At 36.3% G+C, this 18,258-nt stretch overlaps 1 pseudogene; it reads right to left on the bottom strand.

The window, feature by feature from the left end:
- Positions 1 to 7,544: 7,544 nt before the first annotated feature.
- Positions 7,545 to 17,080, bottom strand: LOC122026656 (annotated as a pseudogene).
- Between the last annotated feature and the right edge of the window lie 1,178 nt (positions 17,081 to 18,258).

An 18,258-nucleotide genomic window follows, 5' to 3' on the forward strand; every position in this document is an offset into this window, starting at 1 on the left:
TCACCTTTCAAGGTGATCCCCTAGACGTCCATTAGCGAGGCAGCCTGTCACAAATACCCCTCTGTTATACAATCTAGGGTATCCCTCTACTGGATCCAAAAGTCTCACAAACATTCAATCAAACATGGTAATTTGATCTAAACACAAGCATCCACACAAGATCAAATAGATACAAAACACATCAACATCATCTAAATAGGAAATTAACATATCCATGAGATTCATACATCAAATCACACCACAATTACTCTCTTAATCCTAGAATAATGAATCTACTCTATAGTACAAAGATAGAGATCCGAAGATAAAGAAATTACAAACATTCCAATCCCCATCGAGAAGAGAGAATAGAAATGCTTATCTAGAGACGATGAGTGATCTTCGAAACCAATCCTTATCTTCCGGAGTCGATACAGAGGTGGAGATGGCTTAGGATCGCTGGAACAAAGATGGAGAGGATGAAGAACAACCCCAAATTGAATCTCCCCAAAAGGGAGAGCCTCCTCCTCTTGAAAGAGGAAGAAAGCCCCTTATATAGAGCAGGGCATGGACACCACATGACCCATGCCACGGCCATGTGGCTCTCACACGACCTCACAAGTCTTGCTCTTAGCCAAGGTGACACGACCATGTAGATCTACATGGTCGTGTTCTGCTACAACTCTGGATGACTTACACGGCCGTGTGGCTCACACGACCAAACCATTCTTAGCTTATGGAAACCTTGCACGGCCGTGTAGCACACATGGCCTGAGCTTGCTTTCACTCTGGAGTAATTGCACGGCCGTGTAGATCTACACAACCGTGTGCTGGAAAAACTGCTGGGATGACACAGCCGTGAGGATCCACACAACCAAGGTCATTTTCCTCCTTGCTTCTTTAGCATGGCCGTGTGCCTCACATGGCCAGTGTTGTCTTCCTTCGTTTGACAGGATTGACCACGAACATCGTTTCCTCTCCACATTCGACTCCTGTAAGTAGAAAATACACAATAGCTGATCTTCAAACAAAGAAGAGTAATTATGCTTAAAGTAAGACTAAGAGAATGAAAGTGCATAGATAAAACATGCGTAAAATATATGAATGTGCGTCAAAACATGCTAAGTAAGTGTATATAATTTACGCACATCAACACCTTTGAAGGCTCGGAAGGCACCTTCCATCGGATAAAATCAAACTTCGTCGATGATAATGGGTGACTTGTTTGGGATCAAATTTTACACATTGAAGGTGCCTTCAATACTATAGAAGGTGCCTTCCACACTCTATAAAGGAGTTGCTTGACCAAGGCTTTATCATCAACTCTTCTATAAGCTTCTACGCGTCCGTTTGAAGTTTTGACTGCTCCGATTTCCCGATGTTCCTCTTCTACGACGTTACTATGTCCGACTACTGCCAAGGAGCCATCTAACACTGAGCTTAGGCCTATCATCCTCGAAAACTGTTAGGTAATGATAATTTAAATTTTGTAATTAATTTTTGCTAAAAAGGAAAGTGTAGCATGCTGCACTTGTCTTATTTCTTTTGTACTTGATTCCCTCTTCCAGTGGTTCCAAAAGAGGTCTTTAGTGAATTACCCATTGATAGGTCCTCGGGACCTAGGTCTTAAAGTAGAAATTACCAAAGGTTCCAAACCAAGTAAACCATTTTGCGTACTTGTGTTTTGACTTTTTATTTCTTTATTTAATTCTGCTTACTCACTTTTCAAAACAAAAATAGAAGTTTTAAAAATAACACGTGATTCACCCCCTTTCTCACAGGCTCACGATCCAACAGTACTGAGTGAAACCATCCAAGTAGCCACTATTATTTAGAAGTTGTCACTCACTTTGAAAGACTTCAAAAACTACCTGAATTATAAAAGGAAGGAGATAAACATCGAATAACTCATTGTTAGACTTCGTATTGAAAAATACAACACAAGTTGAAATAAGAGATCGTTCTCTCAAGCTATTGTGAAAGTCAACGTGGTTGAGCATGGTCAAAACTCAAAATGGAAGACCCTTGGTTCATCCAACAGAGAGGCTAAAGTGAAACCCAGAGGAGGTGCCAATAAGAAGATTTCTCTAGAAATTGCTAAATTATGATCTAGTTAAATATTGATCCTTGGAATACAAGAAGCCATTGAAAAATCAAGAGGACAATCTGGTGGATAAAAACTTAAAAGAGGGACTAGAGATGGACATTTGAGCTATGGTCTCAAAGGTACACTTGATAGGTTTAAACCCAAGATGGTGGTGGAAATCTTCTAAGTAGACAATAAAAATCAGACCTACAATGAAATATGAGTTTAGAGCCTTTAATAAGCGTGGTGAAGATGATGAATGATTACATTATTTCTTATAAGATATTCCTAAATAATCAAAATCTCTTTTGATAATTTATTTATATTATGATAGTCAGTCGGGTATTGGATGGGCTTAGAGCCAAATGTATAACGGCGAGTCTAGATATATTCATTATATATATCATATCATTAGATAACTACTTTCAATTGGAGTTATCACTATTAATTGTGTAAAGTCAAAGAATAATATAATAGATCCATTAACCAAAGGGTTAAATAAAAAGTTAATTATAAGCTCATCAAAGGGAATGAAACTTAAGCCTATGGAATAAGTTGGTGCAAAGAAAACCTAACTTATAATGATAAAAAATCCCAAGAACTAAGTTCGATAAAACAACCTAAATGTACTCATTTAGAAGATTACTATGGGGGATTACCCAATGTCCATTTTGTATGATGAAACAGTAAACCCATGAGGTGTGACGGTTAATCACATGATATTTAATGATCTTATGCTTTTGAGTTTAGTGAAATGAGTTACTTTTAATGAAGAGATCTATGTGAGAAAAAAATGAAGTTATTTTGAAGAGAATTAAAAGACACAATTCTTAATACATAGATCCATTGCTTGGGATAGACCTAGCTAGTGGAGTTTCTCGAGAAGGCATGGGTTTGTAATGGTCGGTGTTGCTGAGTGGCCTGAGTGGGTGAGAATGAGTGTGATATGGAATATTAATCTATCATGGTGCTCCTGTGACAAGTTGTTGTACACCTGGGCCAATTAGCAGGTGTTGTGTTATCCAAACTAGCTCGTGGCATGGGAACACAAATCAAGGTGGTAGGTGGGTAGGCATCATTCAAAATTAGCAGATTGTAGATAGCAAGCTTTATAACTCTACCCATTACCGCAACCCGCCTAATGCTAGCAGAATGGTGAAGAATAGACTTAAACGTGCGAGGGCAGAGAAGCAGTTAGACTAGGGTCAGATTAAGGGCAAGATGCCAAAGTAAGCAAGGAGACAATGCATTGAACTGAGCCTCATTAGAGAGGGTAATTAGCGCTCCTCTGCTGATGTGAGAATGACCAGGTGTAAACAAGGATAAAGGTGAGCTAGAGGTGATGGAATGGTCTCCTGAAGTGTTGCTGACATGGGTGAAAATTGTCGGTACAATTGATCTCTTGTAAGGTTGATCAAGCTCAATTAACTAAGCTTGAGTTGACTTGAATTGAGTTTTGATATTTGATCAATATATTTGTTACCAAGAATAAGATGACAAATAGGAGAAAATGTTAGAGAGGGAGATTATCAGCTCTATCAATCTCGAGTCTAGTTGACTAAAATTAATGTGTATGTTTGACTGAAAAGTCAAGTAGGTCAATATTAATCGGATACTTAACAATATAAAAGCCCAAATGAGTCATAGTTGTTGACAAGACACTCAGTGGGTGAAGTTTAAATAAATCAAGAAGGATTGGATGTTTGACAATGACTAAGTCTTGCATGTCAAGGTTGATCGAATATTAGGCATGAAAAGTCTAAATAGGTCAAAGAAAATCATATGATTAGCAATGACAAAATCCTAACATGTCAAGATTGATCAGATATTAAGCATGAGATGAGAAGTCCTAGCAGGTCAAAGTTGATAGGATGCTAAGTGAGTACAGTCCTAGTAGGTTGAAATTAATCAAATACTAGCAAAGATGAGGCCCCAGTAAATCAAGGTTAATCACTACTAATTGTACAAGGAAGTTCTAAAGAAATAGTCCTTTGGCATAAGAGAATTTGGTGTGAATAATATTTTCAGCATGATGAATAGTGCATCAATCAACTAGTGAACAATATTAGTTAAGTGATATAATATTTCTTCTACAAAATGTTATTGCCAAGTACACAATATGTAACCTAGGGTTTTGATATATTACTAAGGTTAAAGTTAGGTTAGTTGTGATCTAGCCAGTTGTGTCAAGTTTATAGGTGCATGATGCTTGACAGGGGTTAAAGTTCTACTTGTGAACAAGACAGTACTAAGTGCTAGTGGATCTAGGCATCTAAATTCCTGATTGTGAATCAGTCATGAGCTAAGTCTTAGTTGGGACCAAGCAACAAATTCCTAGCTAGAGACAAGGTGAATCAAATCCAAGTGTATAGAATCAGTTGGAGGTTGATTGCTTGACATAAGTCGAAGTGTGTAGAATCAACTGGAGGTTGATTGCTTGGAAAAATGAATTAGATGGATCAAATCTAAGTGCGAACAACTTTACACTTTATATCATACTCATTAAGTATACCAACTGCAGGGAAACATGTTTGATGGTTCCATGTAATCGGATGGAATCCGGGGGCGATTGGCTAGTGTTTACTCTCAATGAAGGGATTTCGAAGGGTCCAGGCGACCGTACGTGGTCCAGGCAATCAGAGCGTATGGGTGACCAGAGTAGCTTCTAGGTGACCATGAGATAACATTATTAGCAATCTGAGTAAGGTAGCCAAGATGAAGTTTGACCCCTTGCCAGGCGATCGGAGAGGGTGTACGAGCAATCAAAGAGATTCGTTAACGTTATCTTACGGATAGAAGTTGCAGCTACGTCAGTACATACACAAGTGACAGGGAAGGCTCCAAGCGACTAGGGGAGTTCTAGATAAGGACTTTCAAGGAAGATCTATAAAGCATCCCATCTACAAATGATTCACTTTTGTTCTCATGCTCTGAGTGCATTTTCATATTCTATTATGTGACACGCTACGACTCACGCTTCATTTTTATTCGGTAACACCTAAAATAACATTTACATTTGTTTTAGTGTTGTCTTATTTTATTTTTTTTTGTTGTGCTTACAATTTTTAGATTATTTTTTTGTAAGGTTTCTCCATTTATGAGAAATTGAAAATAAGAATCATATTTTATGATTGTTGTGTATCTATACTTTTGGTTTGATCAATCAACTTGCATGCTTAAATTATTAGTTAAATATATTGCATGTTATTATTACCTTTGTCTAACTTGATTGAATTAGTCTATGTTTTGATTTATTTTTGTTGTGCTTACTCTGATTAATTCAATTATTTTTAATTGCTATCTTCTCATTTTTAAATTTATAACTCTATTTACCTCCCTCTAGCATCGATTTTGATCCTACATAATATAGTCGATTGATAAACAATAACAATCAACTGAAGCCATTGTAACAACTAATAAAATATTTGAAACTCGACTAATGACCATTAGTCGATTAATGAATAGTATTAATACTATTGCAATGAAAAAAAAATTTCAAAGTTGAGTTGGGAACTTGACTAATGCAGAAGCAGTTAATTGATAAACAATAATAGTTAATTGATGTCACTATTACAGCGAATAAAGGTTTCTGGGCCTGCTACGACACTCGATTATTTGAGCATCAATCAACTTATGAATAGTAATAATTGACTTTTCATGGTCAAACTAAATTTGTAAGAGCCTTTCTACAGCAGTGTAATTTAATGGAGCAATTAACTAATAGTGATAAATAATTGATTGATAGGTGAAAATTAGCCACTGCCAGAAGGTTATAAATGAAAGGTTTCCTAGGTGTTTTTAGAGCTGGTTCTTGAGGGTTTTGAATGATAGTGTTGCTGCATGTACAAACCTCAAGAGACATTCTAAAGTAATAACAAAGTGCTCAAAGTAAAGTTCCTTTCATGCAAATTGTTTCATTTACATTGTTCACAATTGTATTTGTATCTTTATTTTGTTTTTGTATTTCTTGTATAACAACAAATGTTGTAATAGGTTTTTCCACCTTCAAAAATTATTCGACAAGGAGAGAGCTAGTGAATTATCGCTAGAACAGTAGATCGTTGAGTAGGAACCAAGGGTTTGGAATCACGTAAAATCTTATGTCTCTTGTGCTTGCTTCTATTCTTGTATTTGGTTTGTGTTATTATTTATGTTGTGCACTAACCTATTGTAGACAAATACACAAGAAAGATCCACTACAACAAAAATCCTCATAGACATCGATTTTCCACCGGTGTCTATTACATTTTCGACCGATGTCTATGAAGGCGATGTAAAAGATCTGTCATTTTAGACATCAGGTTAAAACCGGTGTACTATCACTTAACAACATCGATTTTCGAATCGGTTATTAGCCGGTGTAGTATCACTTAACGACACCGTTTTATCAACGGTGTAAAACCGATGTAATATTATATGGTAATAACACTAGTTTTGGCAGCGGTATACGACCGATGTAATATTAGTTAATGACACCGGTTTTGCAGCGACGAAAAATCGATATAATATCAGTATTTTTTACCAACACAAATTTGATTTCTGAAACAGTGAAAAACCGACAATAACCAAGAAAATACACAAATATTCATAAATTACACAAATATTCTTCATTCAACAGTATCCATAAAATACATAAATATTCACAAATTACATAAATATTCTTCTTACAACAGTATTCATAAAATACACAAACATTCTTTTTACATCAAAAGCTAATAGATATCAGAATCAAGGTAGAACATTCTTTTAACAACACATCAAGGTAGAACATCGTGAGTCAAAAATCAAGCTGAGGCTACATTAAATTATGAGAATCAGAATCTGTTCAACTTGATATACTGCTTCATTCTTCTTGCGCCTTTCATTTCCCTAATCTCACCACTTTTCACCTTCAAATGCCTAGTTTTCTGAGTTAAAACATCCACTGTTGTAATCTGTCAAACAAAAGTATCATTTGGTCTACTTAACTACAGCAAAGAACAAAAACAGAAGAATAATACATGCAGTTAATAATGCATTGCTGATGTAGTTTCTGTCAATACAACTCAAGGAGAAGACTGAATTTGACTTACCAAGAAGATTCAAGATGCAACCTGTGTCAAAACTTAAGAAAAATCTGTGTCAAAATTTGAGAAAGAGAATTCCACCTTGAACAATCAAATTGAGTTGAAATCAATGTTGAGCAAGTTCACGTTAGGAGACTACCTCAAGAATACATTCAAACTTTATAAATACTAAAATTCTATAACCATCTTCCAATATTGACCCAATTACCACTTTAAATTAATTATATTAGCTAACATGCATTGTCAATTAAAATATCAAGACCGAGATTTTAGGTGGCTCTGGCTATCTGAAACAACACCCTTGAACAAGTTTAAGTAAGCATATGACTATTCCTACTGCCAGTGTGTATATATTTATGTATGAGCACTGATGAGCTTACATTGCACTAGACGTGCAATTTTGAGATACAAGATCATGCACTGTAGCCATGGATAAAGGGACTCCACTTAGCTGAGTTGTAGCTTCCACAAACATTACCACAAGCTTCTTCCATCGCATCCTTCAAGACACCCTCGTTACATATGTTTGCGAAAGCTCGCATATACTTCATGCCATATTGAGTGAGCGATCCACAATGCAACTCGAATGCTTGGACCTAAGGTTTTTTGTTAACACATGGTCATGTTTAATAAAATAGATTGTGAAGATGAATACGCTAGAGCACAATATTTACCACTGTTTTCAAGCAAACCCAATCATCAACTAGAGCCTGACCAGATGGCCTCACGGTTTTGAGGACTAAAGGTGCAACATCCGATCCAAAAATTAGATTGCCGATGAGTTCGATGCTACTGTCAAGGTGTGCTCTATGCATCATCATCTCAGTGATCTCCGAGAGAATTTCCTTCTTTTTGTTTGACCCTTCCTCTAATCTTTCATACTAAAAGCAAACACTAGGTTGTTAAGATATAAGAACAATGCAAGGGGTTAAAAAGGTGCTCCAAAACAGAATCTGCAGGGTTGAAAGATGGAAACTGCATGAAAAGATCGACAAATGGGTCTAAATCAGTTGAAAGACAATACTGATAGTTAAAACCAATTGAAACTGCCATGTTTCCTACTTACATATGAAATCCGTGTATATAGTTTTTCTCTCCACTGCTCCAAGTTCACAGGTTAAATATAACATTATCACCCACGAATTTTTATGAGTACATGAGAAATTATTTCCACTAGAACTTAGAAATAAAAAAAAAATGATATAATAATATGGTAAGAGAAGAAGGTCAAGGATTGAACCTTGAACCTCCCACAAACAATGGAGAAAGATTTATGGCATGATCACCACTAGGATAGAGAATAACATATGGATAGGAAGAGATAAAAATGTTAGTTAAAGGAGAGAAAAAGAAAATAAAGCAAGAAGCAAGAGAAAACCAAATTTGCTTACCTCTCCTTCCTCTTGGTTAAGAGAAGGAACAAGAAGAAGGAAAGTTGCCTTCCTCACTTCTCCCTCTTCTCATTCTCGTGAGAACCAAGGGAAGAGACATGGGAGAGTTAAGAAAGGGAATAAATGAAGGCATAAATTGCCCTCATGGTGAATAAATAGAAAAATGAGAAAATAAATCCCTCATTTTCTCCTTCTTCCTCCTCCTTCCTCCTTTTCTCTTCTTCACCGAGACTAAGAGGTCTTCCCTCTCCTTGATCCGAACACTAAGTCAAGTTTCTTCTCCAAGAAAACTAATTTTCGAGAAGGAATCTTCAAGTTCTAGCCCTTCCAAGCAAAGGAAACCAAAGGAGACACAAGAAGAGGAAGCTCCTTCATTTCTTAGCTCCTAGGATATTCTTCTCCTTAAGAAAAACCACAAGTGAAAGGATGTAAGTTCCCCTCACCTGTGGTACAATAGTTATATGATTGTCATGTAAATATATTGCTAGAAAAACCTATGCTTGTTTCATGAGGGTTCGGCCAAAACAAAAAAAAAAGGAAAGGTTTTAAGAACGTGAAAACCAACTAGGTATGTTCATGATGTTTCCTATGATATGTATCCGATGGTAAGGGGTTTAAACTAATATTTTCATGCTAGAATATTTGGTTAGAACATAAGTTTATGGGCTTAGACTTTCGGCCAAGAAAGAACAAAAGATCTAGAAGAACTCTAGACCTAAACCAAAGCATGCTCTCTTGTCCTTATGATATGTACCTTATGGTAGATGGTGTTGTTAATGTTTTTCCCACTTGTATGTTAATTTAAACTTGATTCCATCTTCATGAAATTTCGGCTATGATAGAGTTGAGGGACTAGAAGGGCTTTTAAACCTAAAATTTAGCATGCTATGATTTTCATAAGACAAGATATGAAGCTAATATGGCATGTCATGCTCTTAGGTTAAGTTGAACTATATTTTTTTATGCATATGATGATTCGGCCATGTTGAGACTTGAACCCTAGGAAAGTTTAAATCAAGCCTAAAATACTTAGGATCTTCTTGATGAAAAGATATGAAGTAAACTAATGTTCTTATGTTGTTTGAAACTTGAATTCTTGTTCTACAACTTTCGGCCACACTTGTTTCTTTGACCTAGGATGTTCAAATTCTAAACTAAGTGGTCCATGTTATTCTTTGAAATGAATGCTAGGAAAATTCTTATGGTCTTCATGCTATTATGCCACTAGAAACCTAATTCCCATGCTTAACAAGATTCGGCCACATTAGGTTAAAAAGCTTGAGAAGCTTGAAAATTAGACTAAAAGTACTTATGGTGCTTCTCATGATATGTATTGGGATATTGGTATGAAGTTCAACATTTTTATGTTACTTGTAACCTAGAAACATGTTGCTAGGGTTTCGGCCATGTTGGGGTTAAAGGCTTAGAGAACTTAGAACCTAAATCAAACATGCTCTAGTTGTTTCTTATGAAATATGATGTGTCAATTGTTAGGTTTTTTTTCATACTTGTATGATGTTTATAACCCAAAATAAAGGCTTAATGGGTTTCGGCCATGTTATGAAAAAGAACCTAGAAAGCTTGGAACCTATACTTAACATGCTTAAGATGTTCCTTATGTTCTAAGAAATGATAAATGTTTAGGGTTCACATGTTTTTTTGTTGCTTGATAACCCAAGCCATCTCTACATGTTTCAGCCACCCCTTGTTACTAGGGTTAGAAACTTAATTAGGTTCTCCCATGAACTTCACATGCAATGCTTTATGATATGTTAAGAGTATGACATGCTGTGATGTTGATTTATGTATGTTAGGTCCAGTTTCATGATATGCTATATACTTAAGATCATGATATGCTGTGTGCTAAATTTCATGATATGCTATGTGCTTACTTTCATGATATGCTGTGTGCTAAATTTCATGATATGCTATGTACTTACTTTCATGATATGTTGTGTGCTAAATTTCATGATATGCTATGTGCTTAACTTCATGATATGCTGTGTGCTCAAATTCATGATATACTATGTGCCTAAACTCATGATATGCTATGTGCTCAAATTCATGATATGCTGCGTACTTAAACTCATGATAGGTTGTATGCTTAATTATGCATGTGTTCATGATATGTTGTGTGCTCAAAATCATGATATGCTGTGTGCTCAAATATACATGCTTTAAGCTATGCCTAAAAGAGTTGCTTCCCTATAAGTGGGATCAAGAGCACTCTTCATGACAGGAATATGACATGAGTGATATGGACTATGTAGATATGATATGCTATTTTACTTTTAAGGCTTGTACCAAGGGTGGGCTCCATAAGCGCCCCGGGGTCGATGGACTAAGAAACGGGCCTCGTTAGGGATGGGCTCCTAAGTGCCCCTAGGTCGATGGACTAAGAAACGGGCCTAGTATATGTATGCCTTGTAGGGTTCAAGACTTGCTACCTTGGACCTACTAGGACGCGTGCAGTTATGTACGTGGTACAAGCCGGGATCCCCTCTTATGTTGAGATTATGTTTAAGTATCTATGCTATACGTTTTAAAAAGACATGATGCACATGTTTCATGATATATGTTTAAGAGTTCACCTTGCATATACCTTAGGAATATGCCATGATAATTATGATGATCATGTTTATGATATGCCATGCTACCTTGTGTTTATGCCATGATTATGCCATGATATCTATGATGATGCTTATGACATGTATGATGATCATGTATGTTATGCCATGATACCTTATGCTATGATGTATGCTTTATGATTGTCGACATGCTATACGGTTTTTGTGAGTAGGAAAGGAACTTACTGAGCCATGAGTGCTCACAGCTTACTTTCTTGTACCACAGATAAGGGCAAAGGATGGATGATATAGGAGAGCAGCAGGAGGGGCTAGCAGGATGTGTGTGGCAATGACTGGCTAAAGAAGAAAAAGACCTGTTTTATTTAATAGAAATTATGCCTAGTTTATATTACTACGTTATATCTCCATGACATTTTATCATGTTACTCTATATGTCTTGAAATAATGTTAAGTATGACATATGGACTCTATGTTTCAAAAATTTACAAGTAAGACTTCCGTTGTAATAAGTTATTAAGTTGTTAAGTATGGCAAGTAACCCCCGTCGCCTTAGCAGGAGGGGCGGGGCGTTACAGGTTCGACGATTCGGAACCGCCGGTTCGACGGTTCGGAACCGCCGGTTCGACGGTTCCAGGCAGGTCGACCCTTAACCTTAACCGCCCAAGACGGTTACGATTCACGGTTCAGAACCGCCGGTTCACGGTTCGGTTCACGGTTCGTCACGGTTCAAGATTAATATGTTAAAAAAAATTAAAAATTAAAAATTAAACATTAAACATTAAAAATTAGAAATTAAAATTTTTTGAAAATAGGGCTTGCACTTATTTAAGTTGACTACGTATCCCTTTAGGGGAATCAAAGCCCACGTAGTTCTTTTACATTTTTATCCTTTTACATTTTCATTCACTTCCATTTCCTGTTCATGTCGTATTTGTTCCTTCAGTATCAAAATCTTCAACTTCGTCATCTGAAAGTTGCATTCCTTGGATTCTTTTCTCCGCTCTGGTCCAATCGTCCAGTAATGCTTGAGCTTCCAATGAGTCGGGAGACAAAGTTGATCGTCGTTCATCTAATATGTTGCTCCACTACAACAGTTGACACTGGACAAGCTAAAATTTCTTTTGCGATCACGGAGAGGACGGAAAGCTTTGAGCCTTCATGACCACCACTTTAAGATATCGAAATTTTCGCTATCTGCTTCATTAAAATCAAAAGAAGTCGTAAAATAATTCTCAAGTTCCTGTGTGGAACTTGAGGATCCTCGTGGACGTTTTGTCCGTTCTTTTAATAAGAGTTGTGCTTTTGTAAGTTTTAAATTACTATTAGTAGTTTGTTGAATTTCAAAAATATTAATTTGTGTTCCATATTTTGCATAATATTGATTATAAATATCATATAAATAAATTCTAACATTATATATAATATTAACTGGATCAGGGGAAGAAGAATCTTTAATTGGAATTAAAGCGTCATAATATAAAGTTAACATTTCTTGTAAAACTTCTTATTTAAATCTAGGATCTAAAGCAAATGCAATTAAATAAATTTCAGGAATTAAATAAAAATATTTTTCCCATTTAGTTTTCATAGCTAAGATGCAAGGAGATAAAGATTCATTATTAATATGTTCATTTAAAACTAATACTATATTAGAAAAAATTTCTAAAACTAATTGAGCAGTGGGATAATAAACACCGGAAAGTTGTTCGGTTGCATCATTAAATACTTTTAAAATTTCACAAATACTACTACAAATATTCCATTGTTGTGAAAATAAATATATATTAGTATTAGTGTTTTGTCCAAAAAATGAACATAATAATTCTTTATATTGAAATGAATCTTGTACTAATTGGTATGTTGAATTCCAACGTGTTGGTACATCATGTGGAAATTTTTTAGGTCTCATTCCATTAATTTTACAAAACCTACCCCATTGTTTCATTATAGATGGATGAGACCATAAATAAGAAATTGCAATTCTAATTGGTTTAATATAACTTTCTAAAATTTTTAAACCATCTTGAACACATAAATTTAAAACATGGCATACACAACGAATATGAAAAAATAAACCTCCAATAATAGGTTGACAAACAAATTTTAGATCATACAAGCGATATTAGAACTAGCATTATCTAATGATATTGAAAATATTTTATGAGTTAAACCATATTCTTCTAAAATTAAACATAATAATTGTGCGATATTATGAGCATTATGTGATTCATCAAAAACTCTATAAGCTAATAATCTTTTTTGGAGGTTCCAAGAGTTATCGATCCAATGGCAAGTCACACCCATATACGAATGTGTTTGCCAATGATCACTCCAAATATCGGAACATAAAGAAACTTTATTATCTAATTTACTAAATTCATCAATTAAATTCTTTTTTCCTTGTTTTACTAATTTTTTAATTGTACGAGTAAGTGTAGTCCTAGGAACACGTTTAGCACATGGATTAAGAGATTCTTTACAAAAATCTTCAAATGTGCATTTAGATCCAAAACTAAAAGAAAGATGTTCTACAGAAACAAATTTAGCTAATGATTCTCTTAATTTATTATCCGAATATAAAAATAAACCGGAATCGGTACTACCGCTAGTTGAAGAAAATCTTGATAATTATGTTTGAGAACGGTCGATTCTATATTCCGTCGGGTGCTTCGTTTCTACATGTCGTTTCAACGACCCATAGCCGCCGCCGGCTTGGAATTTGTAGGAAGCATTGCAGTGCTTACATTTTGCACGCATTTCTCCCGACGGAAGAGTGACCTTCTCAAAATGTTTAGTAAAAATAGAAGACTTTAGAGGAGGAAGTTCCCGAACCTTAGAAGTAATTGCATCGGTACTTCCTTGTGTTTCGGGTGTCGGATTCGGAAGATGCTCGATCTCATCATCGGTGGATTGAATGTTGGGGTCCTCCTCCCTCGGATTCATTATTTGCTTTCCCTTCCGAGCTCGAGATGATGCACCTCCGCGGCCTCCTTCCATTGTAATTGAAAATTGAAAACGAAAGTGTGTAGAGATTAGAGAATACGAAAATGAGATTAAGAGTAGAGAAGATGTGTGTGAAAAATGATGAAATGAGCTCTTTATTAATAGAGTTTTGATAGTAACGGACACTAAATCATAGCCATTGATCAAAAAATGGTCAAATGATCCTAACCGTTGAAAAAAAATACCCAAAAAACCCTCCCAACGGCTACGAACCGTCGGTTAACCGGCGGTTCCAACGGCTATGAACCGCCGGTTAACCGGCGGTTCAAGCCGTTTAAAAAAAAAAATTGTTTGCGGCTGAACCGCCGGTTCAACTCGCCGGTTAACCGGCGGTTCGCCGGGTTTACAGCCCATGAACCGGGTCAACGGGCAACCGGCCCGTTGACCCGGTTACGGGCCCGGGCCGAGTCCGGGCTAGACCCGGGCTGGGTCCGGGTCCGGGCCAGACCCGGCCCGGGGTCGGGTCTACCTTAGAATGGTACCAAAGATACAATGTTCTTATTAAATCATTCAGTCTCCAAGTTAAATCATTACCACGAATGGAAATAGCATAAAAATAATAAGGGAAAACGAAGTGTTCTTCACTCACCATGTGCCATAAGAATAGGAGGTCAGCATCTCTCTGATTGATGACTCCCATCTGCTTGCTGAGGCGAAGTGCATTCTCAGTTAAATTGGCATTGGCAGGGTCAAAGCCCTAGGAAAGGTACAACTTCTCAGGTTTTACATTCTTATCACCATACTCCATCACATGAGACCCTGCATTGTATGTGTTCTGGTTTGATGTCCTCATCTTCACCTGAACACATTATCAGATAAACCCTTCGAAAAAACAAGAAGAGGACTATAATAGAGATTAACAGGAACTTACTGACTCATACTGTTTCCCAACCGTTTCCTCCTTTAGATTGTGATTCTCACTGCCATAAATATAATTAGAAGGTTAGCAATGCCATCATATTGAAAAGGCTCCTATGTTTGGAGGATTTCTACCCTTAAAACCAGGAATACCATTACAAATGTATGCGACCTAGGAATGCATTGTATTACAAGTTTTCATCTAGGGTCAGTACCATGATCTGAATAGCACATCGAAATCTGTTAAGAGGCTATTGGAAACTAAAGAAATTTTGCAGAAAGATTTTCTTCTCTAGAGAGAATTATTGATGTCAGAGGAACATGTTATATGAGCTGGGTTTTTTTTTTTTTAAAAACCAGTATTAAGAGAGGAGTCTAGGAAGTGTTGACAGCTTTTATACAAGAAGTAGGCGAAGGTTTCTCTAGGCTCTTTGCACTTTTAACGAGCTAGCATTCTGGTAAGACTTATTTTTAATCATGTTATATCGCTCATGTTCCTTTTCTTTTGTGTCCATTGGTTTTAATCACATTGTGTTCTATCCTTGGTAACATTGCCACACAAGGTATTTGATGTATTACTTATACCATAAAATACATTTTGTTGTGTGACTTCATGGTGCGGGTGATTTATGCATTAAAGGTACATCAATGTCAATTTAAGGATGACCCAAAGTGGAAGATTACAGCACCTTCCTCTGCGTAGATCCTACTTGTGGTATCTAGATAATGTTGATTCCAACCATGAGAGTTAAAATGATGATATGGAACTTAAGATCTTACAACCCAAACAGACCTAAGCAATCTAGAGTTTAAGTAGGATCTGAATTAGGCTAGAATCTTGTGAACCTGTGATTCAATCCTATATTTCCTCATGGTTGCTACATAGGATCTTAATCCCAATAGCCTTGACCAGATTGAATAACTTCGCTTTCTACTACAAGTACATAACATTCTTCAAGTCATATCATTTAAGAAAAAGTTTCAATTGTATGAGATTATTTAGCTCCAAACTAAAAGGAGACAATTTTAACTTGTTCCTTTGTCATCCATCATATATTATTCAACCATCCTAGATAAATGCAGCTAGTTACCCTCAAATTTTTTGACTAGTTCATACTCTTGCTAATATTCACACTGCAGTACAAGCTAAAATCTTTATTTTCCATTAAAAAACAAGCAAGCATAGACTTCTCACAACCATGTTTTTTAGGGAACATATGTCATTGAAAATTGTAGGAATTGCATAGCAACAAAGGATGATTAAGAAAGTAGAAGACCAAGTACCTCATGCCGAGGGAGAGCGCATCGTGGAGGCGCCAACGAACAGTAAGGAGATGATCGCTGATCTAAGTGACTCTCAATCGGTCAACCTAAGTTGACAGCAAGACCTCAAGACAATCTATCTTGTCTTTGGCGAATTAGAGATATAATTAAGCTCAAAAGCTATAGAATTAAGACAGAAAACTGAAACAGGAAGCTAGAAGCCAGACAAACAAAACATATGAAAACAAAAAAAGGCAAAGGCATGAGCTTTTAGTGGTAACCTGTAGCTTGTTATTATCCGCCCTCAGTTGCTCTAAAGTTCTCCGCCAGTTTTCCATCTCCTGCACCATTTTATATAACAAATAACCCGTGAATTTGAAGGAAGAAACAAATGATCAAAGGATCATCATAAAGATAAATTGGAAGGGATTGTTTTTTTCTTAACAAAAACAGTGAAGATCAGAGGCTTGAATATGCATATGCATCAATATCTTGAAGATGATGTGGATGGAGCTGTTCTTACTTGTATGAATATTTGGGCACTCTAGAAACAGACACAAGATGCTTCCTCTTGGTTCCTTCAGTCCATAAGGAAGGACTATCTTCTTCAAAGTCATTGTGCTTTGGTGACTCTTGATCCATGATAGAGTCTGATTGCATTGAAGAAGCATCAACTCCATTGGCACGCATGGGGACAGTTAATGCTCTCCTTGAGCTGGTGCTCCTTATCTGAGCACGCTTCTTCTGGAATTTGATACAAAGCAGAGCACCTATAGCTAGGAAGATTCCAATCAGTACTCCTGCTGTCACTTCTAAAATCAGTACCCATGATGGCACACCATTCATCTCCCCAATACACCATACCATGAAGATTAAGTAAAATAGCATCTACATTGTGTTCATCCCAACAATTTGGTGTTGATTAGATGGATCCTATCTCTCATTGAACCATGTGCAAAGCTTACCACTAGTAATATACAAATCAATTAAACAGTTTTATTATGTTACCTAGAGGTTTATATTATCTCCCTCTATTCATTGCACCATTTACTCCATAGGATCAAAAGAGTACAAAATTTGATAGTTCTTTCCTCATTAATTGGAAAAATTGAACAATTTGAGAAAGAAAAGAACATGACAATCACGAAAGAGTTGATTTCTAGATTTAGCTAGTCAACCTTTTAAGTCTCAACTCTTGCCAGCGGAGATAATGCAGACGGATACCAGTGTCCCAAATACACCCAATAGTAGAATTGTTGAGAAGTTGCGAAAAAATTGTTTTTTCTTGACCTGGAAGCTGCAGGTAAAATTTGGTAGAAATGAGGGAAGGAAATATCAGCAAAGGAAATTATCAGAATCAGTAAATTGGTACCTCTCAACTAATTTTATGCAAACAAAACATTCACAGTTTCAGTTTTATTTTTGCAGATCTGAAATGAATAACCTATTTGTTAAACATCCAATGCAATCATATGTTTTTCTTACTTGTTCTATAATTTTTGAGGGAATATTTTTTTGAGGGTATTAGAAGTATATATTTGAATAGCATAAGAGGAAAGAAGAAAAAAACCGCCTTTGGTACTTTTTTTTCTTCTTTGCTCATATCAACATTACCTTCCAGCCTCATCTACTTACTATAATAGCCAGCTATAATTTAGAAAAATACCCAGCATTGAAGATAATAGGAGGCAGCAGAAAAATGAAGAATAGCTCCTCGTCAAAGGAAAGTATCCTTGAGCTTTTCCATTTTGTAATCAACAGTGTCACCATACCGGCACACAATCCCTGAAACGAGCAAAGTAAGCTCAACAGCGCATTCAGTTCCAATAAAAATGAAAAAAATAACTGAGGTAGAGAGGAAAACCAAGAGGAGGCCACTGAAATATATAAAAGTTAAATCACAATCAGGATCATCCATAGAAAAACGTGGAACTGGACCAACAAAGAATCTTTGAATCTTCATTCAGCCTCGAGATAGAAAAATACACTGCAGCCTTACAAACGAAACCTACGATTAGAGAAGA

The sequence above is a fragment of the Zingiber officinale genome, chromosome 10A (genome assembly GCF_018446385.1).
Source record: "Zingiber officinale cultivar Zhangliang chromosome 10A, Zo_v1.1, whole genome shotgun sequence".
Taxonomy (NCBI): domain Eukaryota; kingdom Viridiplantae; phylum Streptophyta; class Magnoliopsida; order Zingiberales; family Zingiberaceae; genus Zingiber; species Zingiber officinale.